Below are 14,772 nucleotides of genomic sequence, written 5' to 3'. Positions count from 1 at the left end.
GACGTGCTTTTGAACTGCTAGGTTGGCAGGAGCTCCCTATCCCTTCTCTCAATCAAATACTCTGAAAAGGCCAAAGGTTCTTATACTATATGTGAGAAATGAATGTGCCGATGATCCTGGCATACCGCTTCTCTACATAGTGAACCTGTTACTGGTCGTTCCTTCTCGTTCCCCTTTCCCCTACCAGCTTAGTCACCTCCAACGAAAGCTGTGTCCACAACTTCTGCACCTGTGCCTGTTGTTCTTGATCTGCCTTGCCAGTTACATCCTCCCATCCTGGGACTCCCGACACCCCAATGTGACTCCTTTTAAAAGCTGATGCTGCAAATCCGACACCTGCAATGTTCTCCTCTATTCATCCGATCTGTGTGCAGGGAAGCAGGAGGCGGGGTCCTCTACCCTCGTCCTCCTTGCAACATTTAACGCTGTGGCTTTCTGAGCTCTGTGCGCGGAAAGAAAATGCCAGCGATCTTTATTTATTAATTAATATCGAGCACTGCAGGGGGTGCAGAGACGTCTGCTATCTTTCTGCTTACAGCATTAAACACCGTATTGCATTTGAAGGTGAAAAAAGAAACACTTGCTTAAAAAAAGGAAAAGGGAAAAAAGGAAACATCCTTGGTCTTTGAAACTTGATGGTGCCACTTTTTCCTAAGATTCTATTTAATTCACCATGAGCTTGAATAATGTTATAGGTTGATTTGATCCACACTGTGTTTCCATATGGCATGAATGTGTGCTAGCCACCTAGTTTGAGAGCTAGTGTGGTGTAGTGGTTAAGAGTGGTAGTCTTGTAATCCGGTGAACCGGGTTCACGTCTCTGCTCCTCCACATGCAGCTGCTGGGTGACCTTGGGTTAGTCACACTTCTCTGAAGTCTCTCAGTCCCACTCGCCTCACAGAGTGTTTGTTGTGGGGGAGGAAAGGAAAGGAGAATATTAGCTGCTTTGAGACTCCTTCGGGTAGTGATAAAGAGGGATATCAAATCCGAACTCTTCTTTTCAGATGTTAAAAACAATGCTGATACAAGAGCCTTATTGGGGATGGAGGGGGAATCCACCAAATTCCAGTTCCACAAAGAACACACCTCATCTTCACATACCTTCCAAGAGTCCCGATTTTCCAGGGACAGTCCCAGAATTATGAAACCCATCCCAGCTTATTATTTAATCCTGGAATGTCCATATTTCCCCTGCCAGTGTGGCTGCTGCCCGGCTTGGGAAGGAGGATGAGCCAGTGCTTGTTCCGGACGACAGTGGCAGCTGTGAGGAAGCATTTTGTTGCCTCTCCAGGGCCACTGCCGGCAGCCTCTTCCCAGAGGAAGCTCATAGTGGCTGCCAGAGAGCAGGAGAGGAGGACAAGAGGCTCTTGCAGATGACGCCCAGCGCCTCTGATGGACAGGCAGAGGGCAGGGCTGCTCTGGGTGGGAAGAAAGGATAAGTGGAATGCAAGGAGTCACGATTTTATTTTATTTTTAAATGCTTTGGGCACCTGCATCTAATCTTGCCCCTTTCTAAAAAATTATTTATTGGTGTGTGTTTTTCTTTTTATAAATCTACCAAAGAGTAAAACAAAATCAGGACTAGGGGGTTTCTCGGGTTGGATCATGGCTTCTCTTCAAAGTCTGCAATGCTGCCTTTACAAGGCAGTCTAAGGGTTGCTGCACTGCCTGAAGAGCTTGGAAAAGCTCTTCAAATTTGCTTTTCAAAACATTAAGCTGTCATCCAGCATCTAGCTAGAATGAAGCAACGGGACTTGAGGACCTTCCATTGTTGCTAGGGGGAATTGTATGGGGGGAGAAAACATGATTTCTTCCATGTTAAAACCAACAGCACTACAGCCCTCAGACCACTTGGAAGGCGCATTCAAGGACCACCGAGCTGAGCTTTGTGAGGATGACTGTGGGATGACCTTGGATCCACAGTTATTGCAGTTCCAAATGAAGCACCTAGCAGTGGTGTACAAACTTTTTAAAAAGAGGACCTGATGGTGTAGAGAAGGAGGTGCTTGCTTACAGCTATATGCCCAACCTCATTACCACCTTGATAGCTGCCCTGCTTGGCTCATAAAATTTAGTACAGAGGGTTTGACTGGTTGGGTCCAGAGCACAGTTAATGCTTCAGTGCGTGGGGTGGAGTGGGGTAGAAAGCCTCTGTCGCCTTGAAAGATGTAGTCATATGACCACTCCAAAGTAACTGGCTTAAACTAGATACCAGCCAGTTGCAGAAACTCCTTTTCTTGGGGAAGGTGGTGAGCAGGGTCAGATTAAGACCTTTAGAGCTCCTAAGCACTTGAAATATTTCAATGCCCCCAGGGTAACCCTCTGCAGAAGATTTTGAGGGGCCTGGAGAGAGGAGAGGAAATGGGAATGCCACTGCTTTGAATAAAATCCCCTAGACCAGGTTACAAATTCAGACCCAAATCACAGGTATGTATGAGCTTGTTTAATTGCAGAACAGGTGTCATTTATGACCATACCTCCATATCTCCTACAGAAGGTCTGAACCTTCTGTAGTCTGTAGGTGTGTAAAAAAAAGAAAACCTTTAGCCTAAATCTTAAACATACTTTTAGCTATTAACTGTATGATTGTTGAGTAATAAAGGGAAAATGGAAGAGGCAAGCTTCTATATTTGGTCCTAGGAAACAAATAAGATTTGCTATATGTTGCCATAAAATTGTAGCACGTTGGGTTTTCCCCCCCCTCTTTAAAGCCTTTTTTAGCTTCAAAGAATAATATGGAAATATATTTTCTTGTGGTGTTTTTTCTTTCATTTATTGTTTTCCCCAAAGCCATCACAATGATCTAATTTTTTTCCTTTTTGATGCTGTTCTCTCAACTTTTATGAAAAACCCACTTTGCGCTCCTAAGCTTGCTTTTTATTTATGCCGAAACAAAACAAAAGAACAAGGTATGTTTATTGGAAATATATATATATTTACAGGCTGTCAAGAGCCTATTTTTAGTTCTTTGTTTCCTTGTGGCAGCTTGGAACATGTCAATTCCAGAAGCTGCTATTAATAGCTTAGTGCTGAATCCTTTGGAGACATTAAAAAGGCAAAGCATAATTTTCTTTAATGTGCCTTGCTCTGACAGACAGAGCTAAAGTGTTTTCTGTGATTGATGTGTCAGGAAATGTGTGCCATAGAAAAACAAATGAGTAATCTAGTTTAGCATGGTTTGAATGACCACCTTTAAACAAAAAAGAATAAAATAAAAATAGGCTTTGCTTTTTAATAAGGTTGTAACCTTTCATTGGAATATGTCCTTCTGTTTTGCAATTTCTAGGCTGGAGCTCATCAGAAAATGATCGGCTCTTTGCTGGCCAAACTGCAAGGAAGGTCAGCTCAGTTCTATGTTAAATATTTGCTGGGGGATAAAATCCCATGGGTATCATTGACAGTGGCCAAATTTCTACCTGTGGCAGTGAGAATAAAGGCTTATCCACACCTCCAATTTGCCCCACCATTTTCCTCTGGGGAAACCCGATCTTTAGTGCTGAATCAGAACAAAAGGCAATTGTGTTTTCTGTGGATTGACATTTGTTCCAGTTTAGCCCTAAAGAATTGGTTTTCTGAGAGAAAGTGTCACCTGGAGTAGGGGATCTTTTTGGCTCCCACCCTGTGGGCCAACTTTGACAGGTGTGCTGGGCAACCTACCTGACAATCACAATACGTCATTGTCACATTGTGGGATTGGCAGGTGGGTTGCCCTGCTCACCTGTCAAAATCCCTGCAGGATAGGTTGAAACAGGGAGTGCAGGGAGACTTGCAAACACCACCCTCTGCTTATCTTTTCAACCTTTTGTGATACTCCTCCTGCTTCCCCCTTTCCCCATTCCCAATGTCAGAGGTGCAAAGGAGAAGGACAGAGATGATCACAAATCCTTTTCCCCCCACCCCCATGTTGAATTGCAAAGGAGAAGGGTGGGGGAGGACGAAGCATTTCCATGGGATGAAAATTGCTTCCCCCTCCTTGAGCAAGTTGTACTCCTAAGACCTTCCCCTTTCCATCTCCTGTTGAGACAGGCAAGTGGGATGAAGTGTCAGCCTGGCATGAGGAAGAGCGTGGAAAGGAGCCCAGAAGCAGCAACCATCCTGGAGATCTTTTGCTGACACTCCCTGATCCCCACCACCTCTTCATTTAAATTGATAGCAGCAGCAATGGATTACCAGACCTGTTCTGGCTGTTCCACCATGGCTCACCTGAGCCACCACCTCACCACCACCTCTCACCATTCTGTAGCTTGCAGTTTCACCTGTCTGTGGCCAAGTGAACTGCAGCGTGACGACACCCTTACATGCTTATTGTATGTAAGAAGGTTCTATCAGTGGAAGATCTGCAAGTGACAATCAAACAAAATCACCTCCTGTCATTAAATCATAAACAACCAAGACAGCACCAGCAGAAATACAATACATAAAATGTCACAGGCTGCGGGGGGAAAATCAATCAATTGAGCTGCTGAGTTTTTTCCACCCCCTTCTGTGGGTCGTATTTATTCTCAGTGGGATAGCGGTGTTATCCAAACCTCTCTCATCTCGAGGACGCAGCAATCTTTGCTCCATCAATACGGAAACCAGTTTTGAATTCTAACCGCAGATATTGGTGTCACAGCACCAGATTCTTCAGTTTGCTGTTACAGGTTCCTCACCACCGGTAAAGAATCCTTTGCATCATACATTACAGGAAGCGCACAATAGAAGGGAAGGTGATATGCCCTTTCCTCCATTGTCACCAGCAATGTGGTTGCCCAGTTATGTTTTAAATGGGCCAAAAAGTTGCCGTCCTTGTTAACTATACAAAGAAAACAATAGCCAACTTTTTAATGCACCAGAAGAGCCTGAAGGTACATGATTTCCATTAATACATAATACAGAAACTGTTCCTACTTCCCAATACAAATACAGTGGGAAATGACTCCAAAGGTAGCTTCAAACATTCCTTTTATGTTTTTGATGTGTGACAAGACTCATTGCCTGGTAGTTAAGCAAAAGTGAAAGCTTAGCTCCTTATTTGTATGTGATACCAGAGCACCATGTTGCCATTCTTTTGAACTGCTTGCAAAGCGTCTCACCACCCTCTTGTCTCCTTCATCTCACTTTTTTTATTGCTGCAAACATAAAAGATAAGGAGAATAATGTGCGCTTTTCCTGGAAATGAGTCATCGCCTTACAGTTGCATTTGCTTTGGATATACTGTATATAGCTGCAATCCTGCAGTCCCTTCACATCTACACTCTTATCCAGGAGTAAATCACATGGAATGTATAGAATTGTGCTGTATGCCTTATATTATTTAGTTAATTAGTTGCACTGATATCCTACTGTCAGGGACTGGACTGAGGAGGAATGGTGGAGACTGCCTCTCCCTCCTCCTGAACCTTCCAGAGGAGAAGAAGACAGTATAGATTTACAACAGTGGTTTGAGGAAGGTCATGGCTCAGAGATAGATGAGGGGCAAAGCTGGGAAATAACAGGAGAATAATGCACTAGAAAGCATTCCAGACCCCCTTTCTCCCAGAACCCAGTGAGCATTTAAAGTAGGAGATCAAGGAGCTAAGAGGCAAATGGCCCTAAGCAGCTACCATAAGGTGGGTGGTGCTGTTGATGATTGAGAAGGAAAGAGGGATGGAGATTACTTGGAGCAACGCCATTTCTCCAAGAGGCTGCCTTTCTAAGCCTCTCTCTGTGAATATTGAATAAAAGACTGGTAAGAGAGCTTTCCTTGTCTATCTATTCCTAGCAGCCTACCGTAGGGGTGATCCCTGAAGCCTGACACCTCCTTTTCTTCCACTGTGGAACCCAATATGTCCTATATGTGGTTCCCAGTTTTGCATCCAGGCATTGGCCAGACCTAGACCTGCTGAGCTTCCCCAGCTCTTCAGACTACATCCTGGAACTGTGCATAAACTTTTGAGTATGATCTATCCTGAAATGGGCCAGTTCCCATCTTGTAGCCAAATTTCCAAAGCTTGTTACAAAGAAAGTTGAGTTTATTGTGTGCATTTATTTTTAACCAAGTGAGTTTATTTGCATCCAGCTTTTCTATCAATGGACACAGAAAGACAGAGGAACTAGGACAGATCCAAGACATTGAACAGTTCCTATTAGGAAGGGCAAACATTACTAGGCTCAGTGTAGAACTCTCTCCTCACAGATGTGAGTCTAGCATCTTCACTATATACATTTCAACTATTTCTGAAGATGCACCTCTTTACTCTAGCTTTTGAGATATATATTTTTAGGGTCCCACATTATTTCTGTGACGATAAGTAGTTTTAAACTCTTTTTAATATTGTGTTTCCATTGTTGTAAGTCACCCTGGGGCCTTAGGATGAGGAGCGAGTAAATAATAATAATACCGTATTGGCCCAAATATAAGCCGCACCCGCAAATAAGCCGCACCTTAAAATTGGATTACAGGCTGAAAATTGCTGCGGTTGGTAGAATTGTAACTCCAAGCCAATTTAAGCCTTTGATCTTGCAAGCCCACAAAAGTTACTGTATAATCGCTAAAATCGCAAATCACTATTCAGTTGCTACAGTTCCACAGGCACTCACCTGTAAATGGCAAATGTAGAAGAAAATCCTATGGGTACTAGAGAAGGACCTGCAAGTGGGTTAAACACTTGTTCCTAGCACCATAAATGCAAATAAAAAATCAATACTGCACTGTAAAATATGGGGAAAGCAATGAATGACGTTAGAAAATTGCACAACCGTCTCAAGCTCGCAAATCGGCAATAAAACATTTTTTTGTTCCGTTTTACCGTATGTCTGTTTTAGCAGTGATATTGTAAAAGCCCGCTTTTGTAAGGTCACGAATTTAAGACGCCCTTTAACTTTTCATGGTTGGAATTTGGGGAGAAAGTGCGGCTTATATTCAGGCCAATACGGTAATACTTATTAAATCAAGCTTTGACTCATCAGAAGCAGCTACACAGTTTCAATGTAACTTCTCCTTATAGATGTGCAATTAATTTGTGCAGGTCAAGAGTGAAGAAGGGTGAAGAGAGCAAAGCATTTAGATAATCTGATCTCTCTGGTTGGACCAATAAACCTAATGACTACTGGGAATGTTTTCTGAGTTTTCAGAAAGCAGTTATGTGCTGAAAAATTCTCTTGCATTTTTCTTCATCAATTTGCCACCAGTTAATGAGAAAACGAATTGCACTAGAAAATTAGCAAAGAAAGAAAGAAAAATGGATGAGAGTCTAATGGCTGGGGGTGCATGGTCTCTGCTGCATTTTATCTCACTTTCAATATGGCCAGTGGGTATCAGTGAGTGTCCTTTCATTCGATAAATCATCTCACTAGTAGCCTGCACTTTGCAGTCGTCCCAGGTGCCCACACTTCAATCAAAGCACAGAGGGAGACATCTTATGTAAAGCTCTCCCATATGGCTTTTTCAGACTCGGAAGTGTGGGCAGCTAGGGAGGCTGCAGAGTGTTGAATAAATATTTACTGAGGTAGGGAAAACATAAATGCCACCCACAGCCCCCTTGCAACAACAAAGTAAGGTGGAAATCCTGCACTCAGAAAAATCAAGTGCCCTGAGAATGAGGCAGAAAAATGGAAGTCCTTTTGCTGTAGGATAGATTCCAGTGCAGCACTAGCAGAGAGTGCATGAGTCTTATTACTGCCTCTGAGTCTCAAACCCACATAGCAGGCTCCCCAGAAGCTGTGATACTTCCCAACTCAGTCTCCTGTAGTTTCTCAAAGGAAGTTTTCCCTGCAGGAAAGGCAGACCTGGAGAGTTTGCTGGAGGATAAAAGTTCTCCGGGCTATTTCTCTGTGGCATTGCTTTGATTGTGGTAGTTTTCACAGCTTCTCTGCCATAACCTGTAGGACATCCCGCAAATGCAATTTTCTAGGAAAAAAGAAAAAAGAATTGTCCCACTCAAATCTGTGGAGACCAGGCAGTTCCTGTGAATAGCGAGCATCCATTAGCATTGCTATCAGCCCAGTAACTATTTCAAGCAGAATGTTCCCGGGAGCGGAGTGGGGGGGGGGGGAGATGAATCAGATGGAAAGGAAATGTGTGCTTTTCATGTGGGTCTGCATTTCAGCTCACTACTAAAAGATGTCATTTGCTTGCTGTTGACTGAAATCCTCTACAGCTCTTGAGCTGCGACTTATTTCCTACTCTACAAAACACAAGGACAAGCGCTTTGTTTCAGTGTCAAACCCAAAGACCAAATATTAGCTGTTCCTCGAGATTCTCGCCTCCAGCATAAAGACGTCTCACACGGTACACTGTTCATGCATAAGAATGATGTTTTGCACCTGCAGTGGAAAATCTACTGAGGGTTAAAGGAGGCACTATGTTTTATTTTTTTTTATAAATCTAATCAATCATCTCTGTGTTAAAAATAAAAAATCGCATTTCCTAACATTCTGAAATACTCTTGCATGACCAAGAAACAGATTTCAAGAAGGGCTTTGTAGATGAAAGGGGGGTTATGCTAGGAGTGGACAACCTTCTTCTTAATATCAAGGCATTGTTCCTTCAGGGGTAATCTGTCAGGTCTTCATGCTACATATGGGAAGGGCCATAGTCTATGGTTGGTGGGTAGGGCCACACAATTTCGCCGGGTTTCCATCACTGCCTTCTCTCTCTGGCCTTATCTGTACTAAAGAGTTAACACTTTAAACTGTCATGGCTTCCCCCAAATAATTCTGAGGACTGTAGTTTGTTAAGAGTTGTTAAGGTGGCTTGGCTTCCAGCGACAGAAATCCCACAGAGTTTGTATGTGTCTCTTTGCATTGAGACATACTGCACCTCTCCAGCGGACCTTGCAACACACAAATGCTTGTCCGTGTACATCCTTCCCACCAGAGTGATGGACATTTTCGCTAGCCTATAGAAATTTAAAAACATGTTCTCAGCATTGCGTCACACTCCAGGACCAAAATCTTTACAAACATTTTGTGTGTGCACACATGCTGAGTGCCTGTCTACTAACTTTGATGCTTTGGAAAGGATAGCCTGTTTTCCCAAAATAGAAATGTAATGTCCCAGAAGCCACTCAGAAGCTTGCTTCTTTTAAACTTCCTGTATGGTGCATCCCCAAGATGGATTTATATGCATGTAACAGCAAGAATATCTGGATAGAAACTCAGCTTGAGCGGGGGGGGGGGGAGCCAACTTTTTTCCCATGGTGTCATAAGGAAACCACACAATGTCATCACACATCCATGCTCCCAGTACCATTGTTAGAGATTTTAAAGCCAACTTGTTGTTGGTTGCTGACTGGAGCAACTTGCTTTTGGTTTAACATAAAAAGCAGGGGAAAGACAGAAAGACCAGATGCCTATTTCATCAAATCATAGGCATTTCCCCCATGCCAAAATCTGTCCACTCAAATGTCTGCCTCCCCCCTCCTAATCTTTGACAGGGTTTTGCCTTCCCTAGGACCGAGCTGAATGCTGAGGAATGAAGTTGGAATAGATGCTCCAGCCCATAAGATTCCTCCCTGAAAAATCTTTCGCCAACTCTTCTTCCGCTTGTTTCATTACGGGGCTTGTCGTGGTATGCTACCTGCACAAATATCTCGTGGGACCCAATGCCCAGTGGATTTCTCAGCTACCGTTCCTTCTGCAAGCTAGACATTTGTGGCTTATCCCCCCTGGTGGTGTTCAAGCTTTCAGTTATACATTGCAGTGCTGTAGACAAGCTACTTCCTACAGGGATGCTCTTGAATGACAGCAAACATCACCATTGTAGTAGGGGAAAACTACTTTCCTGTGCTTATGACTGTCATACTGAAATTTTAAAACTCAAGGCATATTCTGGTGGTCTGATGCTTTTCCATGTTATAATGCATTATGTTCTTTGGGATATCTAGCTGGTTAGCTACCCCAGCTCTCACACACTGGTTTATGGACAATTTTGTGTAGATTTTTTGCTCCGTGTGGATATCCCACCAGATAGGGAGCATACACAAAGTCCAGCATCGTAGTTCCCTTGGATAGGCATGCACAGATTCCTGCTGTGAAATTTCACTGTCGTTGAAACTCTTGTTAGACCTTTCAAAATTCACTGGATGTATCTCCTGAACACGTAAATCTGCCTCGAGGTTTTTTGCTTTTCACAAAACCCAGTGGCAACTTTTAATCTCATACCTGAGATATTTTGCCTGCCTTCAAATTCACCTTGGAATTTTGCTTTAAGTGTACTTTGGTAAAAAAAAAACCAAAAAACAACTCCCATTATTGCCGATGGCAGGCAAAAGATTTTTCCCATTATGAGATTATCATTTAAGGCATAGGGTGCCTCTTGCGAAGCTGTAGGAATGGAGAAGGAATCTGTTTCAAACAGATTTACACACAGATCTTAGCCATTTCAACCTGATCAGGGCTGACCATGTTGGACCATACCTTGCATTGAGCAACTGCTTATGGATATAGAGAAACAGAATGTGGTGTAGTGGTTAGAGCGTTGGACTTGGACATGGGAGTTGTTGTTGTTGTTTAGTCGTATAGTCGTGTCCGACTCTTCGTGACCCCATGGACCAGAGCACGCCAGGCACTCCTGTCTTCCACTGCCTCCCAAGGTTTGGTCAAACTCATGCTGATAGCTTCGAGAACACTGTCCAACCATCTCATCCTCTGTCGTCCCCTTCTCCTTGTGCCCTCCATTTTCCCAACATCAGGGTCTTTTCCAGGGAGTCTTCTCTTCTCATGAGGTGGCCAAAGTATTGGAGCCTCAGCTTCAGGATCTGTCCTTCCAGTGAGCACTCAGGGCTGACATGGGAGACCAGGGTTCAAATCATGACACAGTGGCGAAGCTCATTCTGTGACCTTGGAACAGTCACTGTCTCTTAACCTATCCTACTTCACAGGGTTATTGTGAGGATAAAATGAGGAGGGGGGAAAGTATGCAAACCACCACCTTGAGTTTCTTGGAGGAACGGTAGGATAAAAACCAGAAAAATAAATATATTACATGCATATTAAAAAGTCAAGCCTTGTGTGGTACTGCATTTGTAGTGCATCCTTTTATAAATATAGATTTACAGTATATAACCACAAAAAATACATAACATAGTAGCAAACAGAAACAATAACCCTCCCCCCAGTTTAAAAGTCATATATTGTTTAATTGGCTTGGGAGAAGAGGGATGTTTTTGCTTGGCACCTAAAGATATGTAGTGATATGTACAATAGGCAAGAATTGCTCATGTTCTTAGCAGAATTGGTTAAAAAACAAACAACCCCCAACATGGCTTAATGCCAAGATCAAACAGTAAGATGAGAATCAGGGTGGTGGGTTGGATCTTGAAAGTAATAATTTTGGAAAATCCTGTCCCAAATCACATGTGTTGTTCCTTAAATTCCGCTCACCACTATTACTGTCTAAAGTTCAAATCTGGGTTTCAAAGCTGTACATTATAGGTTTATTTATTTTTGGTCTATTCCTATCCCTTCCCAATAGCCACTATCTGTGATCATTCTAAAGTATTAATTATTTCGACTAATTTAATGCTGATGTTTGATCTTTGATCGGAAGGGAAGAAATAAGCTCCTCAGCCTTGGCTTGGCATTATTTTGTGGAAGAGAGATGTTCATTAAGTGTTTCCTTGAAGAGCATGAACTTGCTTTGATAAATGGTTCCCCGCAGAGTGTGATTTGCGTGTATATGTATAGTGTGTTATTAAAATAAAATGAGAAGAAAATTAATTTAATCTTGCTAATTATGGCTTACCCTTCTGGAGCTCACTGTACATATTAGGTTATAAAAGGCTGCAGCTGGACCACCAGTGTAGACTTGGAAGAGGCATTGCTCAGTGGTAGGGCATACGCTTTGGATGCAGAAGGTCCCAAGTTCAGCTGCTGACATCTCCAGCTACAGCGGGGGAGATGCCCTTTTGAGAACCTAAAGATCCAAGGCCAGTCAGCACACAGTAAACTCAGCTGGATAGACAAATGGTATACAGTACCTGTGGGAAGCCCACAAGCAGAACCAAAGCACAACAGTTTTCACGCCACTTGAGATTCCCAGCAATTGGTATTCTGAGGCATACTACACAAGCATTGTAGCTAGTAGCCATTCATAGCCTTATCTCACATAAATTTGTCTCATCCTCTTTTAAAGAGGATTGTGAGGAGTGAGGTCACAGGGGAACCAGGTAGAGGGCCTTCTCGGTGGTGGCGCCCTCCCTGTGGAACGCCCTCCCATCAGATGTCAATGAAATACAGGGCCGTCGTAAGCATATCTGGCACTGTGGTGCAAAGATCCCTCCCCCCGGCAACTCTAAAACAAGGGAGAGGGTGGTGAAAAATGTCCTCTGCTTCCCCCACCGCCCCGATCCCTGGCACGGTGGTGGCAATCAAGCAGGAAAACGTGCTGGCGGACATGCTCTCCAGTGTCGGGGCGCCCGAGAAGACTGCGCGCCACCTTTTGCCAGGAAGCAGGAGGAGGACAACGACTGGGAGCAGGGTCATCTTTAGCAGAGGCAGAGGCTACAGCTTCCATCCTAAGCCTCTGCCAGATTTGCTCTCCTCCTGTGGAGGCTTGGGAAGGAAGCTACACCTCCACCAGCCATATAGTTGGTGGGGCGCAGCTGGTGGGCATGCAGGGAAAGGAGAGGTTGCCGGCAAAGCCCCACTCGCTAGGGTGCCCCTGAGAGGCTGGCGCCCTGGCGCAACGAACCACTAACACCAATGGGAAAGACGGCTCTGATGAAATAAACAACTACAGTGGTACCTCGGGTTAAGAACCTAATTCATTCTGGAGGTCCGTTCTTAACCTGAAACTGTTCTTAACCTGAGGTACCACTTTAGCTAATGGGGCCTCCCGCTGCCACTGCGCCGCCACCGCACAATTTCTGTTCTCATCCTGAAGCAAAGTTCTTAACCCGTGGTACTATTTCTGGGTTATCAGAGTCTGTAACCTGAAGCGCCTGTAACGAAGCATCTGTAACCCGAGGTACCACTGTACCTAACTTTTAGAAGACATCTGAAGGCAGCCCTGTTTAGGGAAGTTTTTAATGTTTGGTGTTTTATCGTGCTTTTAACAACCTTTTGGAAGCCACCCAGAGTGGTTGGGAAGACCTGGCCAGATGGGCGGGGTATAAGTAATTTAGTAGTAGCAGCAGCAGCAGCAGCAGCAGTAGTAGTGGCAGTATATGCTGGAAGCCACCCAGAGTGAGAGAAAAGTCCATAGTTTTAACTATGTGTTGCTTGGAGAAATGCTTCGTTTTGCCTGTCCTGAATCTCTCAACTTTCAGCTTCCTTGTGTGGCCCCAAGTTCTCGTATTATCGGGAGAAAAACATCTCGTGTCCATTCTCTCCGCACCATAAAGAATTTTATACACCTCTCTCATGTAGCCTGCTAATTTCCTTTTTCTAAACTAAAAAGTCCCAAATGTTGAACAGTCCATGTTCATTACAATGCTTAGTTCTATCATGAAATGGAAGAGGGGACCTAGAGATAGAACACAGAGAGAAGAGAGATGCAGATGGACAGGAGTGAAGAAGGGCTAGATTTCACAAACATATTTTAATTAAACAGACACATCTCCTTGGCTGCATATCTAGTCCTTTGCTCTAATTCTGTGCGATATATATATATATATATATATATATATATATATATATATATATTCTTTTTCATGTCTCCTCCCAAAGCTGTGAAAATAAAATAAATTCCCAAAATACACATATTATTTCGATGGCAAGCACCAAAATGTAATTGACACATCTTGGCCAAAAAACCCAGTAGAATATTTTCATGTCAGGAAAATTCCACGGACCCTGCATAATCAGTTGCTTTTAATTGGAAGAAGCATGGTGGGCGGAGCATCAATCAAAGAGCTGTTCCGCACAGTTGGAGAGAACAATAAAGAGTGTAGAAAGCAATAATTGGTGCATTTCCTTACTCCCTGCCGAGCTAAAGAGAAGGCAGTGGGCAGCAGCATTTATTTAGCAGTTTGATGCTGTTATCCCAGCAGCAACACATTTTTTTCTATTGTCGTTATCCCATAAATATATACATAATGAAAATTAAGACACTGGAATTATAATTAACTACTGGCAGTTACCCGTCTGAGATTAAGCAGCTTTTCTTCCCCCCAGCCTTGCAGTCTTAAATCCAAACTTGCTGTTCGGCTTGTTTAAGGACAGCTTGGAGAGAAACTTATTCGGTGCCTTTTGTTGTCGTTCTTGCAAATCCTCATTTGAAGTCCTTTCTGTTTGTGTAAGTCTGTTTTCTCATGTTAATGTATTTGGAAGAGAAGTAGCTCACTGGTAGAGAATATGCTTTGCATGCAAAAGTTGCAGGTTCAACCCCAAACATTTCCTGGCAGAGCAAGGATATGCTCCTGTTATCTACTCGGATTTTACCCCATTTCAGTGCTGGCCTCAAGAAGAAAGTACCAAAGCACCATTATAGAGGAGCACATTATCAGCTATATAGCTTGTTTCACAATCTCCCCTTCCTTATTTTTATTCCTCCCCCAAACTGTGCATGATTGCTCTTCTACTGTCATGGACTGGTTGGGGACAGAGGAAAGGTGGGAGAAATCAGCTGGAGAACCACCAAAGGAAGAAGGCTCAGAGTGGTGGTGGGACAATGATGAGTGGTGAGAGGGAGAAGACCGGGAAAAGTGTTGGGATTTTGTTTACATTCCATTCTGTTGTATCCGTGAGAATGGAAGCTTGAAACTTTCACTTCCTTTGTTCTGTTCTCTCTCGGAGAAGAGATGTGAGAAGACACAGACATGATTGTTCTGTTCTTTTATTTTGAAGCTGTAAATAAGGAGGCTTGAT

At 43.5% G+C, this 14,772-nt stretch overlaps 1 protein-coding gene across 3 annotated transcripts in view; it reads left to right on the top strand.

Annotated features, from left to right (window-relative positions):
* The window catches only part of CNTN5 (contactin 5), a 669,997-nt gene that overhangs the window by 389,572 nt on the left and 265,653 nt on the right, over positions 1–14,772 (top strand). The window lies entirely within an intron of this gene.

Source organism: Podarcis filfolensis (genome assembly GCF_964270895.1).
Source record: "Podarcis filfolensis genome assembly, chromosome: 4".
Taxonomy (NCBI): domain Eukaryota; kingdom Metazoa; phylum Chordata; class Lepidosauria; order Squamata; family Lacertidae; genus Podarcis; species Podarcis filfolensis.
Note: the sequence above shows the minus strand (reverse complement) of the source record. Positions and strands in the feature narration are given on the sequence as shown.